Here is a 12,291-nt window from a genome sequence, read left to right as displayed (position 1 = left end):
TTAGTGGTCAAAGTCAAGTATAATGTGGTTATAATGAATGCTCTTCCTCATGTTATCAAGCGAGATATCGATGTGGCGTTCTATTTAAAAGAAATTTCGACTTCACTACCCTACTGTGTGTCTCTTTAGTAGAGAGGTCACTACCTCCAACTCAAGAAAGCAAAATACCAAGAAGTGTGGTTCCAGGATGTAATCGTGATGTATTCCCGATATTTGACCAGGAAAATGACATATTTGAGCAACAAAATGTCTTTCCAAGTAAAAATGACATATGTGAGCAACAAGATGTCTTCCCAAGTTAAAATGATATATTGTTAAACCATGCAGAAGGAGTACAAGCCCAATGTTTGTGTCTGGGTGTTAATACAAGAGTAGGTCCCCTACCAGGAAAACATTCACCCCGGGAACCAAGCACTTCCCATACCAAGAAAGCATTCAGCCATACTAAGTGGCTTGGTTCATATGAACCACTTGAGGTTGAAACACCTGCTCAATTAACCATTGAAAATGTATTGGAAGTGGGTAAGTTTTTCTATAACAAAAAAGAAATTCAATTGAGGTTGCATAGACATGCGATGTCTAGTCATTTTGTCCTCAAAGTGGATAAGTCAAAAATAGATCTTTGGTTTGTGAAATGTCTGACTGAGAACTGCAAGTGGAGATTGCGTGCTACAAAAAGAAAATTCTCAGAGATGTTTGAGATTCGAAAATTTGTAAAAGAACACACATGCTCAATTTTGACGAGACAAGAGGATGTGAGGCAAGCACCATCATAGGTAATTGGGAAGTGCATCAAACGTAAGTACATGGACTATCACCATGACCATATTCCTAAGAAAGTAATGGAAGACATACATACAAGTTATGGGTTAACTCTGACATATAATAATGTTTGGAGGTCCAGGAAAAGACATTAATGGCAGTGCGAGGACTGTGGAGGATTCCTATGGTAAATTGTCATCATACTTGTTCATGTTGCAGAAGAATAACCTAGGTACCATAACTGACATCCAGACGAATGAGCAAGGCCACTTCAGGTATATGTTCATGTCCATAGGCCTCTCAATTAGGGGTTTTATAAGTCGTTGTCTTCCTGTATTGTGCATCGATGTTAGTTTTCTTAAGCACAAGGTTGTAGGTCAACTATTGGTTCCGATAATATTGGATGCGAATGAGCAGCTATATCTCGTTGCATTGGCGTCGTTGATTCGAAGAATAATAACTCCTGGACATATTTAATGCAATAACTAAGAGTGGCAATTGGATTAGTCCTAGATCTCGTCTTCGTATTCGATAGACACCCAAGTATTGTCAATGTCTTGTCGCGGTTTTTCCAGAAGCACATCACGGTGCATGCATATACCACATCACGGTGCATGCACATACCACATCAAAATGAATATTGTGGCTAAATTTAAAACTGATAACCCACAGGGGAGAAGAAGAGGAGAAAGAAGGATACCAACGGTCGGGGGAGAAAGAAGAGAAATGAAATGAAGGAAGGGAAGGGAAATAAGAGATATTTTATTTAGGGGTATATTGGTCTTTTTCCAAGGGCAAAAGGTTAATTTTGCAAAATTTATTTCCCCTGTTATTTTTGAAAATAACCCTGATTATTTCGTCAAATTTCCCAAATAATATATTCAAACAAAATAAGCAAGAGATGAATCGTTTTTGCTCTTAAAAATTATTATTGACCATTTTTTCCAATCGATTTTCATTATTAATTTCGTGACCTCATTTCGAATATTTTACACTTGGCCACGTTTAAACTTTGATCTTTATTAGTTATAAAATTTATTTCAGATATTTAACCATCCTTCCACTTTCATATAAATATAAATGTTTATAATTGTTTCAATTTTTTTTAAAACGAGATTAAAACATTAATCTTTATAGTATATTATGAACACTTTAACGATTATACTACATAAAATTTGTTAGATTATATTTATAATTTTAGGTATCAATATATAATTGATATTATAAGCATGAAGATTTGACATACCCTAATTTATAAATAATATTATTAATTTATAATAATATTTTAAAAAAATTAATTTAAAATAACCTAAAAAAGAGATTAAAAATTAAACTAGGGTTAATTATTATGATAATTAAACCATAATTTGAAAAATTAAATAAAAATCAAAAAATAATTTGATAATAATTATTTTATGTATGAATATATAATTGATATTATAAGCATGAAGATTTGACATACCCTAATTTATAAATAATATTATTAATTTATAATAATATTTAAAAATTTAAAATTTAAAATAACTTAAAAAAGAGATTAAAAATCAAACTAGGGTTAATTATTATGATAATTAAACCCTAATTTAAAAAATTAAATAAAAATCAAAAAATAATTTGATAATAATATTTTATGTATGAATATATAATTGATATTATAAGCATAAAGATTTGATATACCCTAATTTATAATAATATTTAAAAATTTAAAATAACCTAAAAAAGAGATTAAAAATCAAACTATGGTTAATTATTATGATAATTAAACCCTAATTTGAAAAATTAAATAAAAATTAAAATATAATTTGAGGTTAAAATATTGTATTTATTTTACCCAAATCAAACCTAAAGAGGGTTAAAAATATTTAATTATAATTAAACATAAATTAAGTATAATTTATAGCTTAAAATAATTAAATAAATACCCCCAAAATACCCAAAAATAAAATAATTGATCATAATTTTTATTATGTTGTCAAAAATATTTTTGTGTATTAAATTGGTAAAGAAAAACACAAGAAAGGGTTATGTTAGGATCGGTGTTGACAATATAGACGGGGTCTTACTATTGTTAACAACTTACAACTTTTGATTCGATAATAATCATGTGAAGGATTAAGATATGTTTCTATTTTTTGCAAATCTTCACAAACTCTTAAAACGGATTTAAGTGAGGAACTGTTTGTTGGATTTGAAACTTCAGACAAATGAATGCAGTCAACAGAAAGTAAAGAACACAAGGAGTTTTATAGATGTTCGGAGATAAAACTCCTACATCACCCCTTCTTCCACAACCGAAAGGATATCCACTAAAGGCTTTGATTGGTATATAACTCACTGAACTAGCTAACTCTCTATTGAACAGAACACTCACTGTTCAACTTACAACACTGAGATTTCTCATAAAAAAGACAGTATACAATTATAATATGATCACGGCTAGACAGTAAGTATTTGCTCTTTAAGATTTAAAGAGATTGAATAAACAGATAGCAGGAGCAAGTGAATCTTCGTAAGTGTTTTACTTGTTGAGACTAACTGACTGACGCTTAGACTGTTGTCCTTGGTCTTCTATTTATAGTTAAGATGCACTAACGATCGAATCTTTTTTTTGGACGCGTGACATTTGTTTGTTGGACGGCCGTCTATAGTACGAGAGTACAACAAACTCTAATCATTGCAATCGTGGCCGTACATAATAGGTAGTGCGTCGAATATCCTTTGATATTGTTTTGTACTGGTGAGGTACGTGGCAGTTTTTCATACGTTGTTAGAGTTGAGTGAGTTTGTGGTTAGACGGATGCTACCTTTAGAAGGCTACTAAAGTAAGGAATCAGACGTTCACTTTAGACCGCGTCTAAAGGAGTTAGACGTCGTCTAACTACGCATACCTTTAGATCACGTCTAAAGGAGTTAGACCTCGTCTAACTGTACTTCCTTTTAGACCGCGTCTAAAGGAGTTAGACATCGTCTAACTACGCTTCCCTTTAGACCGCGTCTAAAGGAGTTAGACCTCGTCTAACTGCGCTTCCCTTTAGACCGCGTCTAAAGGAGTTAGACCTCGTCTAACTACGCTTCTGTGTAGACCATGTTTAAAGGAGTTAGGCCTCGTCTAACTGCCCTTCCCTTTAGACCACGTCTAAAGGAGTTAGACCTCGTTTAACTACGCTTCCCTTTAGGCCGCGTCTAAAGGAGTTAGACCTCGTCTAACTGCGCTTCCCTTTAGACCGTGTCTAAAGGAGTTAGACATCGCCTAACTGCGCTTCCCTTTAGACCGCGTCTAAAGGAGTTAGACATCGTCTAACTGCGCTTCCCTTTAGACCGCGTCTAAAGTAGATAGACTTCGTCTAACTACGCTTCCCTTTAGACCGCGTCTAACTGCGTTTCCCTTTAGACCGCATCTAAAGGAGTTAGACATCGTCTAACTATGATTTCCTTTAGACCGCGTCTAAAGGTGTTAGACTTAGTCTAACTGCGCTTCCCTTTAAGCCGCGTCTAAAGGAGTTAGACCTCGTCTAATTGCGCTTCCCTTTAGACCGCAACTAAAGGAGCAAGACGTCTATAGACCACGTCTGAAGTAGCATATTCCTTTAGATTTGTGCCTACACAAAACAAATTACCAACTTAGTTGTATTGTTTTGCAGTATCAAAATAGGCTCTTCATAAATAAATAAATAAATTTTATGTTATAAAATAATTATTTTTAAATAGTTATTTATTTATTTTTAAAATATATATTTATATATAAAAATTAAAATAAATTGTTTTTAATTATATAATTTTAAAAATTATATTTTATTTAAATTATATTATATTATATTTTTAATATATATTTATAAATAAATAAATATACCATAAGTTTAATCAATATTATTATTCAATTAAAATATCATATATTTAATAAATAAGTATTTAATAATAAATATTATTGTTTACGTAATTAAAATTTAAATCATAAGTATAAATAATAATGTTAAGTTTTCTAATATTTATATATTTATGAATACTTTTAAAATTATATAATTTATTTATTTTTAAACTAATATATATATATATATAATTTAATGTAAATTTTATTTATTATATATAATAATATAAGAAAATTAGAGAATGTATAAAAAATATAAAAATGTTTTATTTATTAATATTGTTAGATTATAAATTCATAAATATTTGTAAGATTATATAGTTTATAAATAATTCATTTAAATTATATAATTTAAAATTAAAAATAAAAATATATAAATTATAATACAATATAATATCAAGTATATAAACATGTACCTTTTAAAAATTAATCCCTATTAATTAAATATTAAAATATAATATATATATATATATATTTATATTTAAACAAATAATATATATATATATATATTTAATTAACTTTTTTTAATAAATATAAGTAATTTATCAAAATAATATATAATAAAGATATAAATAAAAATTATATATTATTACATAATTATTAAATTATAAATTAATAAATATTTTTTAAAAATTATATAATTGTTTTTATATATTTTAATTGTTTTTGAAAATAAAAAACAAACAAAAATAAACTTTTTATTTTCTAAAATTTTTAAATACATATAATTTATAATAAATTATTTTTAATTTTATAATTTTTACTTAAAAAAATAATATTAATATGTATAAAATTATATATATAACATATATTTTTATTATTATTATATTAGTATGTATTTTATTAGATTTAATTTTAAATATATAGATAATTAATAATGAAATTTTAAATATGTTTATTATATATTTATTAATTTATAATTTTAGAAAATTAATATTAAAATTATATATATATTATAATATATATAAATTGTAATTTAATATATTAATAGTGATATATATTATTTTGCATGTTTTTGATGATACTGTAGTCAAATTAGATTAAATGTTATATATATATATATATATATATATATATATATATATATATATATATATATATTTATAAATATATATATATATATATATATTTATAAATATACATATTTGGTTAATTAAATATTTAATTAATAATTTTAAAATAAATATAATAATATTATAATAAATAAATAATTTTAAAATCATATAAAATATTAAAATATTATTTTATTTTTTATATTTTAACTTAGAATTATATTAATTGAACTAATTTTTTTTAAACATCTAATTTATATTATATATATTAAAATTTATAATAGAATAATTAAAATTATTAATAATTAATATATAATATTTAAATTTATAAGACTTTGATTAAATATTTTAAAATAAAAATGATATATTTAAACTTATTAATTAATAAATATAAGAAACACAATATACTTTATAAAATTCAATAAAATATCAATTATCCCAAAAATATTTTATCTCATTTTTTGTTATATTTATTATATATTAATATATTATATATAAAACAAAATTAAAAAATGTATAAAATTACATTAATATTTTATTTATTAATATTTTTAAAATTATATAATTGATAAATAATATATTTTAATTTATTATAACGCGTAAAAATATTAAATACAATTTTTAATATAAAATTATATATTATTACAAACAAATACTTTAGAAAAATAAAAAATACATGTTAATATATTTTTGTTTAATTATTAAATTATAAATAAATAAATATTTTTTATAATTATATAATTACATTTATATATTTTAGTATTATGAAAAAAGAAATAAAAAAAATATCTTTTATATTTTCTAAATTTTGAACTATATATAATTCAAAATAAATTATATAATTTTTACAAATAAAAATATATATTTATATATATATATATATATTAAATTATATAAATAACATTTATTTATTTTTTATTTTATTAATATGTATTTTATTATATTCAAGTTTAAATATGTATAATTAATAATAAAATTATATTTTTTTTTGTTTATTATTTATTTATTTATAATTTTTTACAATAATATTATAAATATATAAATATTATGTAATATATAAAATAATAATTATGTTTTAAAATTATATAATTATACATAATTTATTTTAAATTTATATTTTCAAATTTTAAAAATTAAAAATAAATAAAATATTTAAGTTTATTACCTACTATATTTAAAATATAACAAAATACAAAAAATTATAATATAATATATTGTTAATCAAATATAACACATATATAATAATTCAAAATTCACATATTAAATTAATAACTTTTTAAAAATATTATTAATTTAAACTATATACATTAAAATTTATAATATAAATAAATATAGTTATTTATAATTAATGTATAATATATAATAAATGTATAGCTTTTATTAAATATTTTAAAATAAAAATATATATCATTACATCAAACTAATTTTAGATAAAAATTAAATATATATTAATAAAATATATATATATATATTAATAAAAAAATTAAATTATAAATTAATAAATATTATGTTTAATAATAAATAAAACGGAATTTTATATTTGTTTATATATTTATAAATTTTGAATTATATATAAATCAACCAACAAATAGAAAACAAAGAGCTTATTATAAAATTAATTTCTTTATATAAAATTAATTTTAAAAAATATAAAATATATATCAATATATTTTTTATATAATTTTAATTAAAAGAATAATAAAAAAAAATTAATTATTAAATTATAAATTAATAAATCTTTTTTTGAAAATAATAAACAAAAATAAACTTTTATAGTTATTTATGTTTCTAAAATTATGAAATATATATAGATATATACTTTCAAATAAATTATTTTTATTTATATAATTTTACAAAATAAAAAATATATATAAGTAACTTTTATTTATTTTTTATTCGATTTTATTATATTAGTATGTATTTATTTATATATTTTTTAATTTAAAATATATATTAATATTAAATATTTATTTTTTTATAATTTTAGAAAATATCATATTAAAAAATTATATATGTTATGTAATATATAAATTAATAATTTATAAATAATGTATTTAAAATATATTTTATATTTTATATATTTAAATTTATTACATCATATATTTTTTTAATTAAAATATTAAATAATTAATAATTAATAAATAGTAAATAATATTAATATATAAAAAATTATATGAGTGACTTCTTTATTTTTGTTTGATTTTAATATATTATTATTTTTTATACTTTATAAATTTTTTATTTTTATATAATTTAAAAATAGTATACAAAATTGTTTAATATTATATATAAACTATATTTAAAATATACATGTTATTATTTAAATATATTATATAAATTAATTATTATTTTTATAAAATTTGTTCATTTGCATGAAAATGTTAATTGTTCATTTGCATGAAGATGCAATAGTGTTAAAAAAGTTTTATTGATTTGCAATAGTATTGGTTCATATTTATATTTTCATTTGCATTTGCAGTTCTAAATTTATTAAAATATTTAGTCACGTTTAAAAAAATCAAATATTTGATTTGAGTATATTTAATAAAACTGAAAATTATGTTACAATTTTATATATTTTTTATTTTTTATTTAAAAAATATCAACTTTTATTAAAAAAATACAAAATGTGTTTAAACATGGAAATTTGACGAAATGACCTTGAAGATAGGGTTATTTGACCTAATGGTCACTTGATAATTTTATTTGCTCTCGTGGTCACTTTATTTTTTTGGATGAAATTACCCTCTTCGCATAACGCGAAGGAATTCGTGTTTCGCGAAGTGGATTAGGGTTTTATATAAATATTCAAATTTGTCATTTCATTCCTTTCCTTTCTCTCTCTTCTCTCTCTTTGCTCTTGTTCGACGGCGGCAAAGGCTACGGCGACGGCGGCTACGACTAGTGCAACGTCGGAAAACATCAAAGATAAGAAAACCCTAACACCCTAACTCTGAATTGATGTTCATCACACTGTTCTTATTTCTATTATTTTCATTTCAAACAATTTATGTTGTTCTTAATCAAACTCTAACCTAAATCAATTTAATTTGTTCTTATTGTTCATATTGGTTCATATTTTTGTTCATCTTATTGTTCATATTTGTCGATGATGATATTTGCAGATCATATGGGTTCCGTTTCAGGGAAGATTCACTTCGCGTTTCGCTAAGGCACATCGCGTTAAGCGAAGCGGCACAGTTGGCACGCGAAACGGCACGGTCAGCACGCGAAGCAGCACGGTCGGAACGCGAAGCGACACGGTCAGCACGCGAAGCAGCACGGTCGGAACGCGAAGCGACACGGTCGGCACGTGAAGCGGCACGATCATCACGCGAAGGCATATCGCGTTACGCGAAGCGGCACAGAGTTGTACTTAGATTTGTGTAAAATACCAAATTCTATTCCTATTGTTTTTCAGCTGAATGAAGAATGATTTTCTTTGTTTTGTTTGATTAAAGAATCTGTTATATGCTCATATTCAGGCCTATTTGTCTGTCTTGCGTTATTAGTTAAGTTTTTAACTATGGTTGAGACTTTTGCTAATGTTTACTTAGTATTTAAGGGCTTTAATTTGAATAGATTTAGGGTTATGTTGAATATTATGAACAATGTATCCTCAACTCTATCAATTTTTTATCTACTATGTTTCGTCTCAGTCTATAGGTGTAAATCTCAATCGATTTGAGATTAACTTTAAATAAACTCATTTAAGAATCTATAACTTATAGTAATTAAGGTTATTTGAAAACAACAATGCTTCTAAATTGCTCAAAAAATAATTGTCACAAAGAACTAAATTTAAGATAATCCAACAATTGATAATCATCCACTAAAACTAGTGAAAAAGATACAATAGGTTTATTATTAATCACCTTAAATAGTTGTCTTTCTAGGCAATCTTACAACATCAAAAGATGCAAAGAACATTAAACAACGAAAATAGCCAACAAAATCCGAGTCAGAAGGTAAAACAAAACGCTCAAGGGATGGCCCTTCGCTACAAGAGATGACCCTTCGCGTGTCGATCGTGCCGTTTCGCGTAATGCGATGTGTTTTCGCGTGATGATCGTGTCGTTTCGCGTGACGACTGTGCCGTTTCGCGTGCCGACCGTGCCTTTTCGCGTGCCAACTATGTGCTTTCGCGTAACGCGATGTGCCTTCGCGAAATATCTTAGCGAAACACGAAGTAAAACTTCTCTAAAATGGAACCCATATGATCTGCAAATATCATCATCGACAAAAATGAACAATAAGATGAACAAAATTATGAACCAATATGAACAATAAGAACAAATTAAATTGATTAAAGGTTAGAGTTTAATTAAGAACAACATAAATCGTTTGAAATGAAGAAAATAGAAATAACAACAGTATGATGAACATCGATTCAGGGTTAGGGTGTTAGAGTTTTCTTATCTTTGATGTTTTCCGACGTCGCCCTACCTGTAGCCGTCGTCGCCGTAGCTTTCGCCGCCGCCGTCGAACACGAGCAGAGAGAGAGAAGAGAGAGGAAGGAAATGAATGAAATGTAATTTTTTGAGTATTTATATAAAACCATAATCCACTTCGCGAAACGCAAAGTCTATTCGCTTTACGCGAAGAGGGTAATTTCGTCCAAAAAAATAAAAGTGACCACGAGAGCAAATAAATTTATCAAGTGACCACCAGGTCAAATAACCCTATCTTCAGGGTTATTTCGTCAAATTTCCCTTTAAACATTACAAAACAAAATGTATTTAAACATTACAAATGGAGAGAAAAAAAAATAATAAATAAGAAAAACAAAACAATAAATAAGAAAACAACATAATAATTTTATATTTCAATAAAATTGAAAAATTATCATCATTTACAAGCCGACATTTTTCAAATTAAAACGAATGCGTGTAACATTAATTTTTGAGACGATCATACCTATAATTTTTCCCTTAAAAATACTTTTTTTATTTCTTTTCAGATCGTCACCACATTATGATAATTATTGGTTTTTAAGCATCCACGATGTTGTTAATAGAACTTCATTCAATTTATTTGACTCAGAAGTCGGTGATTAAGAAGGTTTTGTAGAATAGTCCACGTACTCTTAGTAATGTCGCAATAAAAAAGAATAGGTTAATAATTATTCACTTTCAAACAAATTGAATTTGTTAGACTTATAAAAAAATTAATGTAGGATAAATCAGATGAAGATATTTAAATTTTAACATTTGTGTAAGCTGATTTTTTAAAATATGAACTCATATAATGAAAGTATTAAAAGTATTTGATCCATATAACAAAATTAAGTTGATTAAATGATGTTGCAATAATATTATTGAGTTAACTTATTATTAATTTATTAAATAAAGTAAAAATTTATAGTTTAATTTTTTAACTTAACCTTGTTTGATGAAGGGTTATTAAGAGTTAATCCAAGAGATTGTTTGATCTTGGATTTTTTTCAAAACACCGTTTTATATATATATATATATAAAATTGTTTGTTATTTGAGATCGATTAGGATGAATTATTAAAATGTATTTTTATATTTAAAATTTAAGTTTAATGAAAGTAAAATCAGAAATATTTTTATATTTTAATTTATGATTTAATTAGTTGAATTATATGACGGAGGAAATCTATGTCCTCATTTATACTATAAAATATAAAATTATTATGATGATAAAATTATATTTTTATATAATATTGTAATTTCATAATATTATAAAGAAATAATTTTATTGTTTTTTATAAAATATAAAAAATAAATAATTATAATTATAATATTATATATTTAGGTGGTCGTGATTATAAGTCTTTCTAAAAACAAAAATAATAAAAATAAACTAATTGTGTTTATTTGATACAAAAATCATCTCCGACAGTAAGAGATGGTAATGAAGACTTATACCTGTGGGTATAGATAATCAAGTTCAAATATTTTAAAATGGATTCGGGTCGGACATCTGGAGGGAAAATATACTATTGGGTTGGAGTTTGGATGGGAGGGGAGTATGCTAAACCTAAATCCAATACCCAACTTTATTAATATTAAAAATAACATTTTTTTATCCTTACAATATACACACTAAATACATCATTTATTTTGTTCATTCATTCCAACTCTAATTTTTTAATTTTCCAACTCTCATTAATCATTATTCTTCATCATCAATTTCTTTTAATAACAAATTTTTTTTTCTTTTTCTTCAAACATTACTAAAAAAAATTATTTACAAGTAAATAAGTAATTAAGTATGTTACGTCTCCTTATCTTTTGAACCTTCAATGTTATTTTTATGACGGGAATTGGGTACCTCGATGAATCGGGGATGATGATAGAAATAGAGATACCCATCGAATCGGAGTTGGGTGCTGAAATGAAAATCGAGTTCGAGAATAAATAATTCACTGCCAAACGGATAGGGTACCCATTGTCATCCCTCTTAATCAACTATCTATCAAATCGGAAAAACTTAACATAAAATAATTGTAATTCTTAATTAAAAGGTCCCCTCCACAAACACACCGGTGAATGAACTAATTAAGAAAAATTACAAAATTTACCATTTAAAAAGGAAAATAACTGATTAACACAAATTTATTGGACTATTTACATATATGATTGTA

The sequence above is a fragment of the Impatiens glandulifera genome, chromosome 1 (genome assembly GCF_907164915.1).
Source record: "Impatiens glandulifera chromosome 1, dImpGla2.1, whole genome shotgun sequence".
NCBI classification, from domain to species: Eukaryota; Viridiplantae; Streptophyta; class Magnoliopsida; order Ericales; family Balsaminaceae; genus Impatiens; species Impatiens glandulifera.
Note: the sequence above shows the minus strand (reverse complement) of the source record.